The sequence below is a fragment of the Somniosus microcephalus genome, chromosome 16 (genome assembly GCF_052327205.1).
Source record: "Somniosus microcephalus isolate GS21.2 chromosome 16, FLI_Smic_1.0, whole genome shotgun sequence".
Taxonomy (NCBI): domain Eukaryota; kingdom Metazoa; phylum Chordata; class Chondrichthyes; order Squaliformes; family Somniosidae; genus Somniosus; species Somniosus microcephalus.
In genome coordinates this window covers 23,302,844-23,320,536 of record NC_141002.1, presented here as the reverse complement: position 1 = coordinate 23,320,536, position 17,693 = coordinate 23,302,844, and the positions used below count along the sequence as shown (strand labels likewise).

General features: G+C 44.8%; 1 protein-coding gene across 1 annotated transcript in view; it reads right to left on the bottom strand.

Moving 5' to 3' along the window:
• The window catches only part of pdzrn4 (PDZ domain containing ring finger 4), a 547,764-nt gene that overhangs the window by 55,201 nt on the left and 474,870 nt on the right, over window positions 1-17,693 (bottom strand). The window lies entirely within an intron of this gene.

Sequence of the window (17,693 nt, the reverse complement as noted above, 5' to 3'; positions counted from 1 at the left end):
GTAAAACCGGACTGCACGACAAATTCCACAGGCCCACTTTGGGAGTCTGCACCATGGCGACAGTGCTGGCGTATACTGCAAACTTAAAAGCAATCTTTGTGATATCTTTAAACAGGTGAGCTAGAATGCACCTTTCGAACATTTAAAAACAGCTGATATGATAATGATAGTACAGTAGGTGAGTAGCAGCAGGTTGAATACTCTCATTTAATCTCATTAGGTGTCTCTGCAACAAAATATTCTTGCACACTTGTTTCTCTCCTCTTTTAAAGATGCTGGGGTACAGTTCCACGGGCACCTACTGCCTTCTGTTCCCTCACCAAAAAGGCTATTCTTTAGGGTTGAATCTAGAGCCAGTGTTGGCAGGCAATTCAACTATAGGCCTCCATGGTCTCACCCCTGCTCATCTCTGTAACCTCCTCCAGCCCTACAAACCTCCGAGAACTCTGCTCGTCCCTAATTCTAGCCTCTTATTTATCTGCCACTTCCTTCACCATTGGCGGGGGTGCCTGCAGCTGCCTTGACCCCAAGCTCTGGGATTCCCTCCCCAGACCTCTTTGCCTCTCCACCTCTCTCTCGTCCTTCAAGACGCTGCTTAAAACCTCTCTCTGGATAAGCGTTTGGCCACCAGTCCGAACGTCTCATTCTTTGGCTCGGTGTCAAATTGTGTCTGATAACGCTCCTGTGAAGTGCCTTGGGACATTTCACTACTATAAAGGCGCTGTATAAATGCAAGTTGTTGTAGTAGAAAGCATCCCAGCCAGGCCTGGTCCTCTCTTCACCCAATGGCCAGATGAGCACAGGGGCACTGGATGACAATCAGAATTGAGATCCCTGGCCAATTTTCACCTCTATAACCCAGGGGCACTAACAATACCCTGGCTGTGTTCAGCCAACTCAGCACCGACCGGGGATCGAACTTGCGACCTTTCAGATGTGCATGGCCTAGAACTACCCTCAGCAGTGCACATCGCAACTGGCTCATTGGTGAACCTTGATGCTGCCTCTTTAAACACAATCCATGTCACGAGTCTGTGCATACAAGTACGCCTGTGACTTTTATTGCATGAACTGGCTGATGGTGCTGGTGTACTGTACAGTTCTAAATACAACAAAAAAACTTGCATTTATATAGCACCTATTGCTACCTGAGGACGTCCAAAAGTAATTTACAGCCAATGAAGTATTTTTTAAGTGTAGTCACTGTTGTAGTCAAATTGCGCACAGCACGCTCCCACAAGCAGCAATGAGATAATGACCAGATCGTCTTTTTTTTTTTAAGGTGTTGGTTAAGGGATAAATGTTGGCCAGGAAACAGGTAGAACTCCCCTGCTCTTCTTCGATAGTATAATGGGATCTTTTGCATCCGCACAAAAGGGCAGAAGGGGCCTTGGTTTAACGTCTCATGTGAAAGACGGCACCTCCGATAGTACAGCATTCCCTCAGTACTGCACTAGAGTGTGAGCTTGGATTACGTGCTCAAGTCTCTGAAGCGGGGCTTCAAACCCACAAACTTCTGACTCAGACGAGAGTGCTACCACTGAGCCCCGGCACATGGCTGCTGGCTACCTTGCTATCTTCCATTGCATTGAATGGTCTCGAGTCTGACCGGCAAGAAGGTTCGCGCGTGAAGCAGTAACCATACTCTACTTATTAGACGGATAGTGAGGCATTAGAATAATTGTAGTGTGCCAGATGGGCTAATTAATCCGCACGCACCCCATGAATAATAAAGCATATAGTTTTGCAGATGTAGGCCGTATTACTTCCATCCTTGATGATCCTTCTATGTAATGGCTCTTTTCCTCCCTTTGATTTCCTGGTAAATGTGTGCCAGATGTTAGGAACTGAATTCCCATCTGAAGTAAATAGCTGAAACGTGTTTTTGGATTTGATCCACGATAGTGTTAAATTGAAATGAGGGACATATCGCCATTCCCCATTCTCTGGATGATTTGCCCGAAGGATTTACATTGGGAAAATAGACAATCTGAGGGAGGACATTAACCATTTGGAAGCTGTGTGGGCAAATTGCAAATCAGAAGGAATAGTCAGCAAACTGGCTGCTTTCCACCACAATCAGCATTACGGGCTCAGTATTGCTCCTTGTCAAAACAGTTTTATTATGCATGCAATGATACAAAGCAGGCAGTTATACAGAAGAAGCACAAAAGCACATTGTATCAAGCACAGAGTGTACGACACAAAGCACAGATTATGTGACTGCAAAACTGGTTATTTTCCCTTGAGCATTACTTTTGCTGATTCTATGTCTGGTTGTTTGTCGCACAAATAGACTCACCAATGGGCCTACACCAGGCGCAAAACTCGTCCCTCAGCTCTCTTCTGTGACAAGTGAGCACTGCATAAATTTCCCAACTTATTCTGTACAAAGCATATTTCGATACTCTAAATGATCTTTTTTTGTACTAATACTTCATTGTTTTCACTTCCCCCTTGAATCCCAACCCCCCACCCCTCCCAAGTATACTTTGTTGGGAGATGATGAACCAGCACACAATAGTTCTGCAGATTCTGTCACCGTGACGGGAGCTGAAGGTTTAGGAAATGATTCCTCCACCTTCCGACTCTTCCCTAACCCTTACTTCCAATCAGACGGCTCAGCCAAGACTGAAAAGCTCTCCCTCTGGGAGTTTGAAGATAAATGTCAGTCAAGAGTCAGATTCAGACAAGAGACTCCTAAACACTGACTAATACTTTAATTACATTAATTTGGTGCCACTCTATATACTGAGCATGTCCCCTAACAGACAAATGGGATCTATATAGCCCTCCCACAACCTCACCTTTACATTTGTTTTGTCCCTTAACTTAGATTCTGGACCATACACATGCAGATCAGCACACTGCAGCACAGTTTGAGGACTATTAAGTCCAAATACAAGTAGTGTCCTTGACATTTTTTTTCACACATTTTAAATACCTCATATTTTTCTTTAAAAAAAAAGGTAAAATCTAAGCTAGTGTAATTTCACTAATTAAGCTTTTGGATGTGTTCATTCTGGGATTTAAAAAAAATCATTCTTTGGATAATCGCTGGAAAGTCAGCATTTATTACCGGTCCTTAGTTGCCCCGAGAGGTTGATGGAAGGGCCTTCGGAGCTGGTTTGGGACTGGAGTTATATATGGGCCAGACCGGGTAAGAACAGCAGGTTCCCTTCCCTAAAGGACATTAGTGAACTAGTTGGGTTTTTAATGACAATCCGACAGCTTCATGGTCACTTTTACTGGTACCAGCTTTTTATTTCAAGATTTTTAAAGCTGAATTAAAATTCTCAAATGGTGGGATCTGAACTCACTTTCTTTAGTCCAGACCTCTGGATTACCAGTCCAGTAATATAACTACTACACTACCCACTACACTTCCACATATGGTATTACACAAATATTGTTCGATTATTAGATCTTCACCTCCCATGGTGGTGAAAAGGAATGTTGGTTTAGAATAATTTGCTGTATACTATAGGTGTAATACTGAAGTAAATTGGATTGAAGCCCTCACATGGAAGAATGTATCAGAACACTATACATGCGGGAGAGGAAGCCTGTGAGCAGGGGATGGAAAAAATTAAGGGGAGGAGGGGGACTGAACGCATGGTTGAAGAACCACTGCAGCTGTTGTGGTGATGGTGCTTCCATGATAGTGGTAGGAAGGGAGTGGTCTGGAGGAATGTTGTCCTGGGTAGTCAGATGTTCTGGGTAGGTTGACAATATTGTGGGGTTCCTGTTATGCTATATGAAACTGTCCACAGAATGTTGTACATAAAAAAGCACCAAGAGTTTAGTAACACTGGAGACTGCTAGTGAGCCATATAAATGCTACAGCTCCTCTAGTGTCGAAGGCCCAGGCACTACAAGACTACAATTCGCTCGTTCATTTTTCCCTGACCTGTCAGATGTGAAACTCCTTCAATGGCCTAGTGGGTAAAGGTGTTATATGAAGCCATACTGAACAGAAAGGCCCTGCTTCAATTCTCAGCCCATGCGGATTTCAATTAGGTTTAATGCTCCGGGATAGGGAAAGAAAAATCAGTCAAGGTTTCCAGTCTCAATTACTATCCCGTGACCTGCACTGGAAAATGTATGTTACATAGAATCCGCAGCACAGAAACAGGCCATTCGGCCCAACTGGTCTATGCTGGTGTTTATACTCCACACGAGCCTCCTCCCATCCTCTTCATCTAAGCCGATCAACATATCCTTTTATCCTTGTGTGTGTGTGTGTGTGTGTGTATAGAATTGGCCTTTGGTGTGATGCCTTTGATGATTGAATAGCTGCCAACACTTGCTGTGCATGCTCACCTGTGAAGAGTGGTGTCTTGGATAAGATACCAGAGAGCTGCTGGCTCCTGTAGAGCCCAGGATCCTTCAGGACAGCAGAAAATTGGTTAGAAAAAACCCACACTTTAAAAAAAATGTCTGAATCTTTATTGTGACATTTTACAAATGTGATTATGGAACACAGTCACTATCTGATTGCAGAAAGATTGCAAATGCACCTGTTATTGGGTCATTGCTTATGTGTGAGCACAAAGCACAAGTCAGCACAAAGAAAGACTTGCACTTATAGCATTGTCATATCTCAGTGCTTCACATACAATGAATCACTTTGAAGTGTAATGAATGCAACTAAATGCAGCAGGCAATTTGCACACAGCAAGATCCCACAAACAGCAAGGTGATCAATCTTTTTTGGTCGTTTTGGATGAATGCTGGCCAGGATGTGGCCCTCCGACAATGCAGTACTCCCTCAGTACTACAATGGAATGCCAGACTACTTTGTGCCTTCAAGTGAAGATCGAACCCGCTGTCTTTTGAAAGAAAGACTTTCCTTTATATAGCGCCTTTCACGCCCTCAGGACATCCCAAAGTGCTGTACAGCCAATTAAGTACTTTTGAAGTATAGTCACTGTTGTAATATAGGAAACGCGACAGCTAATTTACGCACAGCAAGGTCCCAAAAACAGCATCGTGATAATGATCAGATAATCTGTTTTAGCGATGTTGGTTGAGGGATAAATATTGGCCAGGACGTCCACCTGAGAAGGCCAGACAGGGCCGCGCTTTAACATCTGATCTGAAAGACGGCCCCTCCGACAGTGCAGCACTCCCTCAGTACAGCATTGAAATGCTAGCCTAGATGATGTGCTCAAGTCACAATCTTCTGACTCAAAAGGCAAGAGTACTACCAACTGAGAAAAGATGGGCCGCTCCTGGTTTCCGGGCTCAGTTCCACACTGGACAGTACTTATACTAATGGATCCATTGCACGATCTTTTAAAGCTTCACTTCAGTGTCTCCATTTTTCCTCTACGTCTAGCTTTCTGCCCAGTCTGTCACTGATACTTCCTCGGTAATTAGCATTTTCAGGTTTGCCACATCTTGGTTAATAACCTAATTTACTGTGTTCATTTCTCATTTCCTTCACAGTAAATTACCTGGTAATAAGGAGTGGAACAAGTAGGCCCCCAAGGCAGCAATCAGCAGAATGGTAATTGCCATTAAAAATTTTATAAGTTCAAAGTCTACAGTCACTTTAGAAAAAGTACTGTATTATTACATTTGTGTGCTCATGTTAATCTTATTTATCTCCTTCAAAAACACACATTAAATAAGGGCAAAATACAACTTAGCTTCCTATTTCATTGCCTCACAGCTTCTTCCTTGTTAAAATTATGAGCCTTCAGCCATCACTCGCACACAATCACTCTTCCTAAACCTCTCCACCTTGCTACATCTTTCTCTCCTTCAAAATCCTCCTTAAACTTATCTCTTCATATTAATCCTCTGTTTACTTCCCCTAAATTTCATTGTTTCCCCTACAGACCCCCACCACCAACCCCGACCCTTTGTGAAGTAGCATGTTTCACTACATCGAAGGCCAATATGAATGCAAGTTGTTATGAGGCTCAAGTTATCTTTAGCCTGCCTGCTCTCCCATGGACTCCAACTTACCTGCAATCTCAACCCATGATTATCAACCTTAATGTAACCCTCTGCTTTACTGATAGGAGCTGCACTTCTAGTAAGACAAGGTGGGAAAAGGGACCCACCTACCAGGGACTAGATCATCCTCCTCCTCCATAGGTATTATGGGCTAAAAATTCGATAGCCATCGAAAATGGGCGTGGGGATCGCAATGTGTGATCAGCTCACGCCCGTTGAAAGGAATGCAGGCAGCACGCGACCTTCATGTTGCCTGCTAATTACAATGATTGCAGCGTTCAGCCCAGCACTGAATGCACTGCTGAGTGCTCAGCAGGAGGCCCAAGTTTGTGCGAGGCTATCTCCAATTAAAGCTAGCCTCCACTTCTTAACGGCAGCCTGCACTTCTTAAAGGGGAGGTGCATTCTGCCTGCAGCAGCTCATGCAACTGATTGTGGAGGCAAGGCTCAGAAAGAGTGAAAAATGGCTCAAGAGGCCAGAGAAAGGGCTCCAAGGTTCTCGGATGCAGCACTAAAGGACTTAGTGCAGGGGGTGGAAAGGAAGAGACAGGTCCTCTATCCGCAGGGGACCAGGAGGCCCTCCCGACACACACTGCGAAGGCAGTGGCAGCAGATAGCCGACGAGGTCAAACCAGCAGTCTTGCCCCAGAGGACATGGATGTAGTTCTGAAAGAAATTCAATAACCTCACAAGTGGTCAAGGTCAGTAAATGCATCTTTAAATGCCATCTCCCACCAGCTGCACCACTAGCCTCACACACTCCTCAATGCACCACACACCATGACTCACCTACCAACAATCCCTGAGTTTAGTCTAACTAAGGTTCTATACAAGTTTAACATAACTTCACTGCTTTTCAATTCTATTCCTCTGGAAATGAACACTAGTACTTTGTTTGCATTTTTATGGCCTTGTTAACTGTGTTGCTACTTTTAAATGATTTGTGAATCTGTTCCTAGATTTCCTTACTCCTCTACCCCATTTAGACTTATTTTCCGAAGAATATGTGGTCTCCTTATTCCTCTTATCAAACTGCATCACCTCACACTTGCCTATATCAAAATTACTTGCCATTTACAAACCCATTCTGCAAGTTTATCATCATCTTGTATTTTGTTGCAGTCTTCCTCAGTATTAACTATACCCCTGAATTTGGTGTCATACACAAATTTTTATTCTTATTTTATTCCACCCTTTCTTTGGAAAGATAGAGCATGGCCACCATTCTATACGTGTATGCTTTGACATTTAACTGGCCGCAGAAATCCATCCCATAAGGTTTCTTGCTAACCAACGCAGCTTCTGACCCATATCCTACTGGTGAGTCCGAATGTTGGATCAGCTGGGTTTTACCGTGTGAATAAAGCAATGGGAAGCAGGTACTTAACTTATTCCTCAGTTATAACAGCGAGAAGCTGCTCAACTGGGATACAATTCAGCTTTCATTTCCCAATTCCAAAAAGGACCGACTGCAACTAACTGAAACCCAACTTCTTTAGCACCGGATAATTTCTTTTCCCCTTCCCCAGTAGCCAGCTACCAGAGAAGATCTGGCAGGTAGGAAATGAAGTTGCAACTTATCTGTCTGCTGCCGCTAGTGTTATAGAATTCACCTTCAATGTAAAGCTGGAAGTTCCATAGCAACAGGAACCAAGGCTGGTACAGAATTGTTTTTACTGGAAGGGGTTTTATTCTGGCGCTCATTTAGGTCAGATTCTGGGAGACCGTTGTCCATTAATTGGCTCCTGGTGGTTACACTATGAAACCTAGCTCACCTCATCCCACTGACAGAATCGTGGGCCCAGTTTTTGTTGGACTTCTGATTCTGCCTTTGGTTACCAAGTGTCAGTATAAAAGTGACTACTTAAAACCCAGCTGCTCTTGGTGAGGTAAAGCACCATTCGTTTGCCATTTGCCTTCTTGTTCAGTAACTTCTTCCTCCTCCGAACCATATCTTGCTCAGCTTGAAGACCTACTTTTAACATCTCTGAGAAGTGATCTCGGTCCTAATTACCTCAGCTAACTGAAACATTGGTTGCTACCATTACCATTCATAACTAGATTTACAGGGCTTAGCGAAAATGGGTAACATGAGGGAAATGTTAGCAATCAGAATTATAATATGACACAGATTAAGAACCTACTTTAATGAGACTTGGAAGCATGCTTTTTTGGTCTGTCAAAATCTGAGGGTTTTTTTATAAAGTAGACAGGGAGAAATAGTTTCCATTGGCAGGGGGCTAGGTAACCAGAGGAAAACAGATTTAAGATCATTTGCAAAAGAACCAGAAGCAGATGAGGAGAATCTGTTTTACGCAGTGAGTTGTTGTGATCTGGAATGCACTGCCTGAAAGAGTGGTGGAAGCAGATTCAACAGTAACTTTCAAAAGGGAATTGGATAAATACTTGAAAAGAAAAAAAATAACAGGGCTATGAGGAAAGGGCAGGGGAGTGGGACTAATTGGATAGCTCTGGCAAAGAGCTGGGACAGGCACGATGAGCCGAGCGGCCTCCTTCTGTGCTGTATGATTTTATGGCCTTGATATTAACCCCCTCCCACGACTGGCGAGGGAGGGTCGGGGGGATGGGGGTTAAAAATTTAAAAACGGGGAACCCTTCATTAACGTATGTAAATCAGGCTGATTTAAATTTAACAGTTGCCGTCCCGGTTTCCCAGGGCTCAGGAATCCCTGCAGTAAAAGGGAGGCGGGAACTGTTGGATCAGAAAGACAAGTGCCTATTACAGCACTCCTTGTGGGCCAGGAGGAGAAGAAGTTCTCCGCCCCCCACCCCCCCAGCCCCTCAAGGAAGCCTTCAGCCTCCCCTCTGCCGATCGCGGTCTCTCTCTCACCCTGCCGTGATCAGCGACCACCCGCCTCCAGCCCCGACTCTGGCTCCTTCCCTTCCGATTGCCACTCTCTTCCCCTCCCCCTCGCCCCCACCAACAAGCACCAATGTCTGGCTCCCTCCCTCCTGATTGCTGGGGACTGTCCCCAAGGGTCCCCGGCTGCGGCCACCTGCCACTGGTTTTCCCACCCCGCAGCCCTGTCAATTTGGGAAACGGAAGGAAAATATTATTATGAGGTCCTACCGTTACACTTGGCAGGACTGCCATGTTCCCTGCTATGCCGGGCTTTCCCGGCACAACCGCCCTCCCCCACACCCTCCCCACAAATATCGAGGCCTATGATTCGAGGTGGCAGCAGATGAAATGGATATGCACAATTGGGAGCTTCAATTTCTTTTAAGCGACAAGACCATCCGGGAACAAATCATGTAGACGGGACTAAAAATATGACTTTCAGGTTCAGATCAACTCTGATTTCCTATTAAAGCCTAAACTCATCCCAACCTAACACTGAGGATGAGTCAGTCTATGTCCTTTACAGAACCTTAGATGCCACAAAAGACAAACACACTGATTTTATTGGACTACTGCTAGGAGGGTTGGTTCAACGATCATTAAAACAATGCACTAAAGGATATTAAGAGACAGTGTTTGTTTTAATTTCTCAAGTAAATTTTGTGAAGTGGTGTATGTTTTCCCATTATTGCTAACAAGACTGTACAACCAGTCCCAGTGCAGTGCTTGGAGCAGTGTTGTGTAACTGAACTGCTTAGCCTACCTGTTCCACACCGAACAGACAGGCACCTGGTTCGAAGTATATTCTTGCGACAGTCTCACAGCGCACTGAGGTGCTGCTTTTTGCAGCCAGTTGAGTATCATTTTCAAATACCTGGCACAGGCATTTATAGGGAAAGAGCAGGAAGGTGGGATCGGAGTAGATTGTCCGAGAGAAGTATTTGCAGTGGCATATGCACAATGGGCTGAACGTGCTCTTCTGTACCACACAGGCCAACCTAGAAAACTGCAAACATCTGACCAATAACTTCAACAAAAATAAGCTGACAACTCAAGAGCTAGCCCTGAATTTAGTCAATGATCAGGACCACCGATTTTTAGGTTTTTATTACATGGGAATTGCAAGATTTTTAAGCTGTGTTTTGGAATTTAGTCCGATTTTTTGTTAAAACAGAAAAAACCCAAAGGCTTTGTCTGTGACCTGTGAAGGCAAGTAAAACACAGAGTACAGTGGGACATCAGCTCAACATAATTTGAGCTGCACACATCCCCTATATTTCATCACTTGTAATGCAGGGGAAAACAAAAGTAACAAAAGTTTTGTAATGGTGGATTCTGTAGGGAGGATGCGAGTACTGAGATTTATTTCAGGAGGAAGATCGGACAGTATGCCCGCCTTTTTCTGGTATATTTTCCCATCAGTTTGGAGTCCACTGGAATTCAGCCAACAATCATTTATTCCGAAGGGTTATAGATATTTTAAATATTGAAACAGAATCATTGTTACAAGTTAAAAATTGACTCTTGATTTTCATATCAGTTAATAGCAAAACACTGAGTGTAACACAGCAGGCCTCCACATATGCAAGTACTAAAACAGAATAACATCAATGGTCCTGGATCTCACACATGGGCTGGAGGAAGCCCTTCTGTTACCTAGGAGCTCTGAACCACAAAGAGGAACTCTCTGGACACATCTTCTACACCACAAGCTGCTTGCTGATCAGAAGTCAGTGTTGGATGCACAATCTCAGCACATACACAGAAGAGAATTGAAGGACGTTCTGCGTTGACCTGAGAAGAGGGCAGGAGGCGGTGCAGAATGCATGAACTTTCAATAGCAAATGCCGACATCGTTTAGTAAATGCTGACTGTCCATGTGAAATGCTGACAGTTAGCAGCTATGTAGTCTGGGGATATAACCTAGAACTAGTCTTAGCCCGTACGTCTCAAACCCACAACAGACAGTGAAACCCTAGCAAGTTTTAATAGGTTCACTCACTGCTATTCAGCGACGTTGATTAAACTACTGAACAAGGAGAAAATAACTATATTGGGGTCCGATGGTTAAAGAATGGTTACCATTCAGGATAAGGCCACCACTTTTGATTATGCTTATCGCAAGTACTTATCTTGGCGGGAACTTTTAGATTGCAATCAAATTTGATTGAGCCACTCACTTCCCTTTTGTGGATGTCACTTCCCTTTTGCGAAAGTCTATCAGAGCAGGAGGGCTCATTCTGAGAATGACCATGCACAGACTTGTCCATTTTCTCACCAGTCTGCCACTAGGTACCAACTACCAGCCAGGGTGTGGGGCCTATGGGTTTGCATGTGTGCAAACGCACACAAACCGCACACGGCCGCACTTGTGGGGCATTCTAAGGTGACTTTGAGCGCGGGGCCAGGAGCAGCAGGAAGTGCTGATTTCTGTGAACAAATGCAGACAGAACTCACTCGACATGAAACGCTGGCCTGTGAATGTGCTATTTCCATAATTCCCAAAGGATCCTTTTACTGCCTTGCAACAATTTTTTACAACATCCTGTAGCTTAAGTTGTAAATTGCTTTGGACAGCAAGTGTCTGTTTCAATCGTCACTGCTTGGGATCAATATATTTTTGAGGAATTAACAGACCAGAATTCTGATATGCCTTGATGTGAGCTGGATGTTACACAACAAAGTAAAAAAATCTATTTTTACTCTTTGCCGCTATCCCAGCTTTTCAAAACTCCTTTCTTCTTTCTTTCCTCCAGGCTTCTTTCTACTGTGAAGTTTTGAGCTCTCTACATACTCCAGTCTCAGACTCTGTGGGTGTGCAGGCCGCTTGGGATCTCGTCCCACGTACTACAGGGCTGATTCGAAAAACCTGCGCTCCAGCTAATCCATTAACTATAATTATAATAGGTGAAAACACATGGGCTGACTGACCAGTGACTTTTGTCTCTACCTTTAACATCCTAAGGCGCTTCATGGGAATGATTATCCGACAAAATTTGACACCAAGCCACAGAGGAGATATTAGGACAGGTGAACATAAGCTTGGTCAAAGAGTTAGGTTTTAAGGAGCGTCTTAAAGGAGGAGAGAGAAGTAGAGAGGTGGAGGAAGGGAATACCAGAGCTTAGGGCCTAGACAGCTGAAGGCACGGCCACCATTGGAGGGGTGAAGGAAATCGGGGATGCACAAAAGGCTGGAATTGGAGGAGCGCAGAGTTCTCGAAGGGTTGTAGGGCTGGAGGAGATTGCAGAGATAGGGAGGGACGAGGCTATGGAGAGATTTGAAAACAAGGAGGAAAATTTTAAATTGGAGGCATTGTTGGATAGGCAGACAACCTAGTTCATGAGCACAGTGATGGGTGAACGGGAATGGGTGAAAGTACGGAGGGTGGAAGGTGGGAGGCTGGCCAGGGGAGTATTGGAATCGTCGAGTCTGGAGGTAACAACAGTATGGATTAGGGTTAGTGCATAGTTTTTAGTTGAACTGTTTGTTGTACTTTCATTTTATCTGTATAAACATCAGCAATTTAAAAAAAAAATCTAATTTCAAATTGCTGGGTGATTCTATTCAGAGGCATAATTTCAAAATCCTATCGCCGTAGCTCAGCAAATACAACATCAGAGTGCCCCACTCCGACATCGACCTGCCCCCTCCGACGTCAACATCCCAAACCAACATCCGAGTGTTTCAGTCCCACATCAGAAGGACAGGGACATTTTCAGTAAGGGTGATTGGGCAGCGGAAACAGTACAGGTAGAGTTAAGGAACAGTAAAGGATGCAAGGCTCTGGTAAAAGTTGTCTACAAACTTCCTTATACCTGTAGTAGTGATGTAGTGGGAGGATGTATAAATACTGAGATCAGGGAAGCATGTAGCGAAAACAAAGTGGTTATAAAGGAAGATTTTAATTTTCACATAGACAGAAGGAGAACAGCTCAAGTAGTAAAGGCAATTATTTTCTAGAATATATGTTTTAGCACCAACTAGGGAACAGGCAAAACTGGATTCAGTGATGAGTAACAGACCAGAATTAGTTAACAATCTGACGGTAAGGCAGCGTCTTGCAAATAGTGACCATAATATGATTGCATTTGATATTAGGATTTCGAGGGAGGATTTCGAGGGAGAAAGTAGTCACAAAGCAAGGGTTTAAATTTAAGTAATGCAACTTTGAACAGATGAGAAACAAAGTAACCACAGTAAACTGGGCTGAACGGTAAACCAACAGACAAACAGTGGGAAGTATTCAAACAAGTATTTGGTCTGATACAAAACCAGCACATATACCAAAAAGGCAAAAGTTCCACTTGTGTCGTTAAACAACCACGGTCAACAAGTGAGCTAAGAGAAAGCATCAAGCTGAGAGATGAGGCTTCCACTAATGCAAGGAAAAGTGGAAATCCCGCAAACTGGGAAAGCTATACAAAGAAACAAAAGGGATACAAAGTAAGTAATGAGGTGTAAAAAGGAAAAAAACTTGCAAGAGATACCAAAGCTAACAGCAAAAGTTTTTGTAAATATATTAAGAGAAAGAGAGTGGGGAATGTGGGCCCATTAAAGACAGATGCAGGTGAGAATATATTAGATAATAAGAAAATTGCAGACTTTCTAAAGGACTACTTTGCATCTGTTTTTCTAGTGAAGGGAGAGAACAAAATACCAGTGGTACAGGCAACATATTCTGCTCCGATATTGGTTTGTTCTAATCCAATATCTGAACATTACTATCAAATTCTCGAGTGTCTCAGCCCAACACCAGTGTCCTAAATCAATATCAGTGTCCCAATCCACCAGAGTATCCCAATCCAATCCCAGAGTGTCCCAATCCAATCCCAGAGTGTCCCAATCCAATCCTAGTGTGTCCCAATTCAATCCCAGTATCCCAATCCAATCCTAGTGTGTCCAAATCCAATTCGAGTGTCCCAATCCAATCCCAGAGTGTCCCAATCCAATCCCAGAGTGTCCCAATCCAATCCTAGTGTGTCCCAATTCAATCCCAGTATCCCAATCCAATCCTAGTGTGTCCAAATCCAATTCGAGTGTCCCAATCCAATCCCAGAGTGTCCCAATCCAATCCCAGAGTGTCCCAATCCAATCCTAGTGTGTCCCAATCCAATCCCAGAGTATCCCAATCCAATCCCAGTATCCCAATCCAATCCTAGTGTGTCCCACTCCAATCCTAGTGTGTCCCAATCCAATCCCAGTATCCCAATCCAATCCTAGTGTGTCCCAATCCAATTTGAGTATCCCAATCCAATCCCAGAGTGTCCAAATCCAATCCCAGAGTGTCCCAATCCAATCCTAGTGTGTCCCAATCCAATCCCAGAGTGTCCCAATCCAATCCTAGTGTGTCCCAATCCCAGTATCCCAATCCAATCCTAGTGTGTCCCAATCCAATCCCAGAGTGTCACAATCCAATCCCAGAGTGTCCCAATCCCAGTATCCCAATCCAATCCCAGAGTGTCCCAATCCAATCCCAGAGTGTCCCAATCCCAGTATCCCAATCCAATCCCAGAGTGTCCCAATCCAATCCCAGAGTGTCCCAATCCATCATCAGAGTATTCTAATCCAATCCAAGTATCTCAATCCAATCCCAGAGTGTCCCAATCCAATCCCAGAGTGTCCCAATACAATCCCAGTGTCCCAATCCAATCTCAAAGTGTCCCAAACCAATAGTGTCCCAAACCAATTCCAATCCAATCCCAGTGTGTCCCAAGCCAATCCCAGAGTATCCCAATCCAATCCCAGAGTGTTCCAAACCAATCCCAGAGAATCCCAATCCTAGTATCCCAATCCAATCCCAGTGTGTCCCAAGCCAATCCCAGAGTGTCACAAACCAATTCCAATCCAATTTAAGTCCAGAGTATCCCAATCCAATCCCAGAGGCTTTTGACAAGGTCCCACATGGCAGACTGGTCAGAAAAGTAAAAGCCCATGTGATTGGAAAGTGCCAAGTTGGATCCAAAATTGGCTCAGTGGCAGGAAGCAAAGGGTAATGGTCGACGGGTGTTTTTGTGACTGGAAGGCTGTTTCCAGTGGGGTTCCGCAGGGCTCAGTACTAGGTCTCTTGCTTTTTGTGGTATATATCAATGATTTAGACTTCAATGTAGGGGGCATGATTGAGAAGTTTGCAGATGATACAAAAATTGCCCATGTGGTTGATAGTGAGGAACAAAGATGTAAACTGCAGGAAGATATCAATGGACTGGGTCAGGTGGGCAGAAAAGTGACAAATGGAATTCAATCTGGAGAAGTGTGAGGTAATGTATTTGGGGAGGGTTAACAAGGCAAGGGCATACACAATAAACGGTAGGATACTGAGAAGTGTAGGAGAACAGAGGGAATTTGAAGTACATGTCCACAGATCCCTGAAGGTAGCAGGACAGGTAGATAAGGTGGTTAAGAAGGCATATAGGATACTTTCCTTTATTAGCCGAAGCATAGAATATAAGAGCAGGGAAGTTATTCTAGAACTGTATAAAACACTAGTTAGGCCACAGATAGAGCACTGCTTACATTTCCCCAGGAAAGATGTGATTGCACTAGAGAGGGTACAGAGGAGATTTACGAGGATGTTGCCAGGACTGGAGAATTTTAGCTATGCAGAAAGTTATTGGATAGGCTGGGGTTGTTTTCTTCGGAACAGATGAGGCTGAGGGGCGACTTAATTGAGGTGCTTAGATAGAGTGGATAGGAAGGACCTATTTCCCTTAGCAGAGAGGCCAATAACCAGGGGGCAGAGATTTAAAGTAATCAGTAGAAGGATCAGAGGGGTGTTGAGGAGAACTTTTTTCATCCAGGTGGGGGTAGGGAACTCACTGCCTGAAAGGGTGGTAGAGGCAGAAACCCTCATCACATTTAAAAAGCTCTGGATATGCACTTGAAGTGCCGTAACCTACAAGGCTACGGACCAAGAACTGTAATGAGAGAATAGGCTGGATAGCACTTTTTCGGCCGGCACATACACAGTGGGCCGAATGACATCCTCCTGTGCCGTAAATATCTATGATGCTAGTGTTATACTGTTGTAGTAAATGAGACAATGTTACAAAACGCATTAATCCTCAACATTTCTGTGCTGTGCTCTCTTCCCTCTCTCACGCCAGCTGATAAATACCACAAGCCTCATTTGTGATGCCCTAAACACCTTTGTTCAATTTGTAATGCCAATTTCAGAATCCGTCCGGACGATCTCCACCTGAACAAAGGACAAACAGTCTAAATCACTGCTGACAATCAAATAAACTGTTTGAATTGACTCCGACACTTGTTGGTCTCTGCTATTGACATGGAACCACAGAATATAGACCAGACCACCAGGGGAATCTGGCACTCTTCCAGACCTCAAGTGCGCCAACTGGTATTGTGGCTTTAACTGCTCGTTTGCCGTTTATTATGTCTACGTTGCTACAGTCATTGACAATAGTTAGGGCAATATATCAGCTCCCTCTTTTCCATTTTTTTTTTGCAGCAGTATTTAATTTTGAACGCTCACTGCTGGTGGCCAGACTTACACATTGTTATATGAAACTGCTAACATGGCTTTTTAAAGGTCAGCTTTTCTACAGCTTACTAACCAGCCAGTCTCCCACACAGAACACTTCTCAAGTGCCAAGTGAGGTCAGGAGCTTGCTCTTTCCTCTGTCACAAAACTAACCACCGAGGCGTCTGCAATAGCTTAGTGGGTAAATGTGCCTCTTGGTTTGGTCCTAACTCGCACCAACCTGAAGAACCCATGCCCGATTCCTGGTCTGTGCTGAGTTAACCGAGTTAACTGTGTACAGTTTTGGTCTCCTTACCTATACTTGCCTTACAGGGAGTGCAATGAAAGTTCACTAGACTGATTGCTGGGATGAGGGGATTGTCCTATGAGGAGTAGATTAGGCCTATATTCACTAGAGTTTAGAAGAATGAGCAGTGATATCATTGAAACATATAACATTTTTAAAGGGCTTGACAGGGTAGATGCAGGGAGGATGTTTCTCCTGGCTGCGGAGTCTCAAGCTAGGAGTGACAGTCTCAGAATAAGGGGCTGGCCATCTAGGACCGAGATGAGGAGAAATTTCTTCACTCAAGGGATTGTGAATCTTTGGAATTCTCTACCCCAGGGAGCAGTGGATGCTTAGTTATAGAGTACTAGCTGGCGTGCCCGGCGGTGCCGAGGGTTTTTTGAGGGCATGTTGTTATGAAAAAAGTAGAAATAATTTTTATATATATATATATAAATGAGTTTGTCTGTCTGTCTGTCTGTGTGGGAAGGAGAGAGAGAGAGAGAGAGACTGGGGGGGGGAGAGAGGCCTGGGGATCGAGAGAGAGACTGGGGGGAGAAGAGAGAGACTGGGGGGGAGAGAGCGACTGGGGGGGAGAGAGAGAGAGAGAGAGACTGGGGGGGAGAGAGAGAGAGACTGGGGGGGGAGAGAGAGACTGGGGGGGAGAGAGAGAGAGAGAGAGAGAGAGAATGGGGGGAGAAGAGAGAGACTGGGGGGAGAAAGAGAGAGAGACTGGGGGGAGAGAGAGAGAGAGAGAGAGACTGCGGGTGAAGAAGGGCGACCGCCATTTTGTGAGGTTGGCGGGAAGTTCCCTCACCCTCGCTCTCTCCCTCCCCCTCTCTCTCCCGCCCCCTCTCTCCCTGCCCGTCTCTCCCCTCTCTGTCTCCCCGCCCCCTCTCTCCCTGCCCCTCTCTCTCTCCCCCTCCCTCCCTGCTCTCTCTCCCTCCCTCCCCTCTCCCTCTCCTCTCCCTCCGACTCACCACGGTACCAGAACGGAGCATATCCAACACCGGGAGTCCGGGTGCCCATCGCTCCGAAGTGAGCCCGGGATTCCTAATGGTTAACGTGGCGGGCCTTTGGACCCAGTTGGCCGGGCG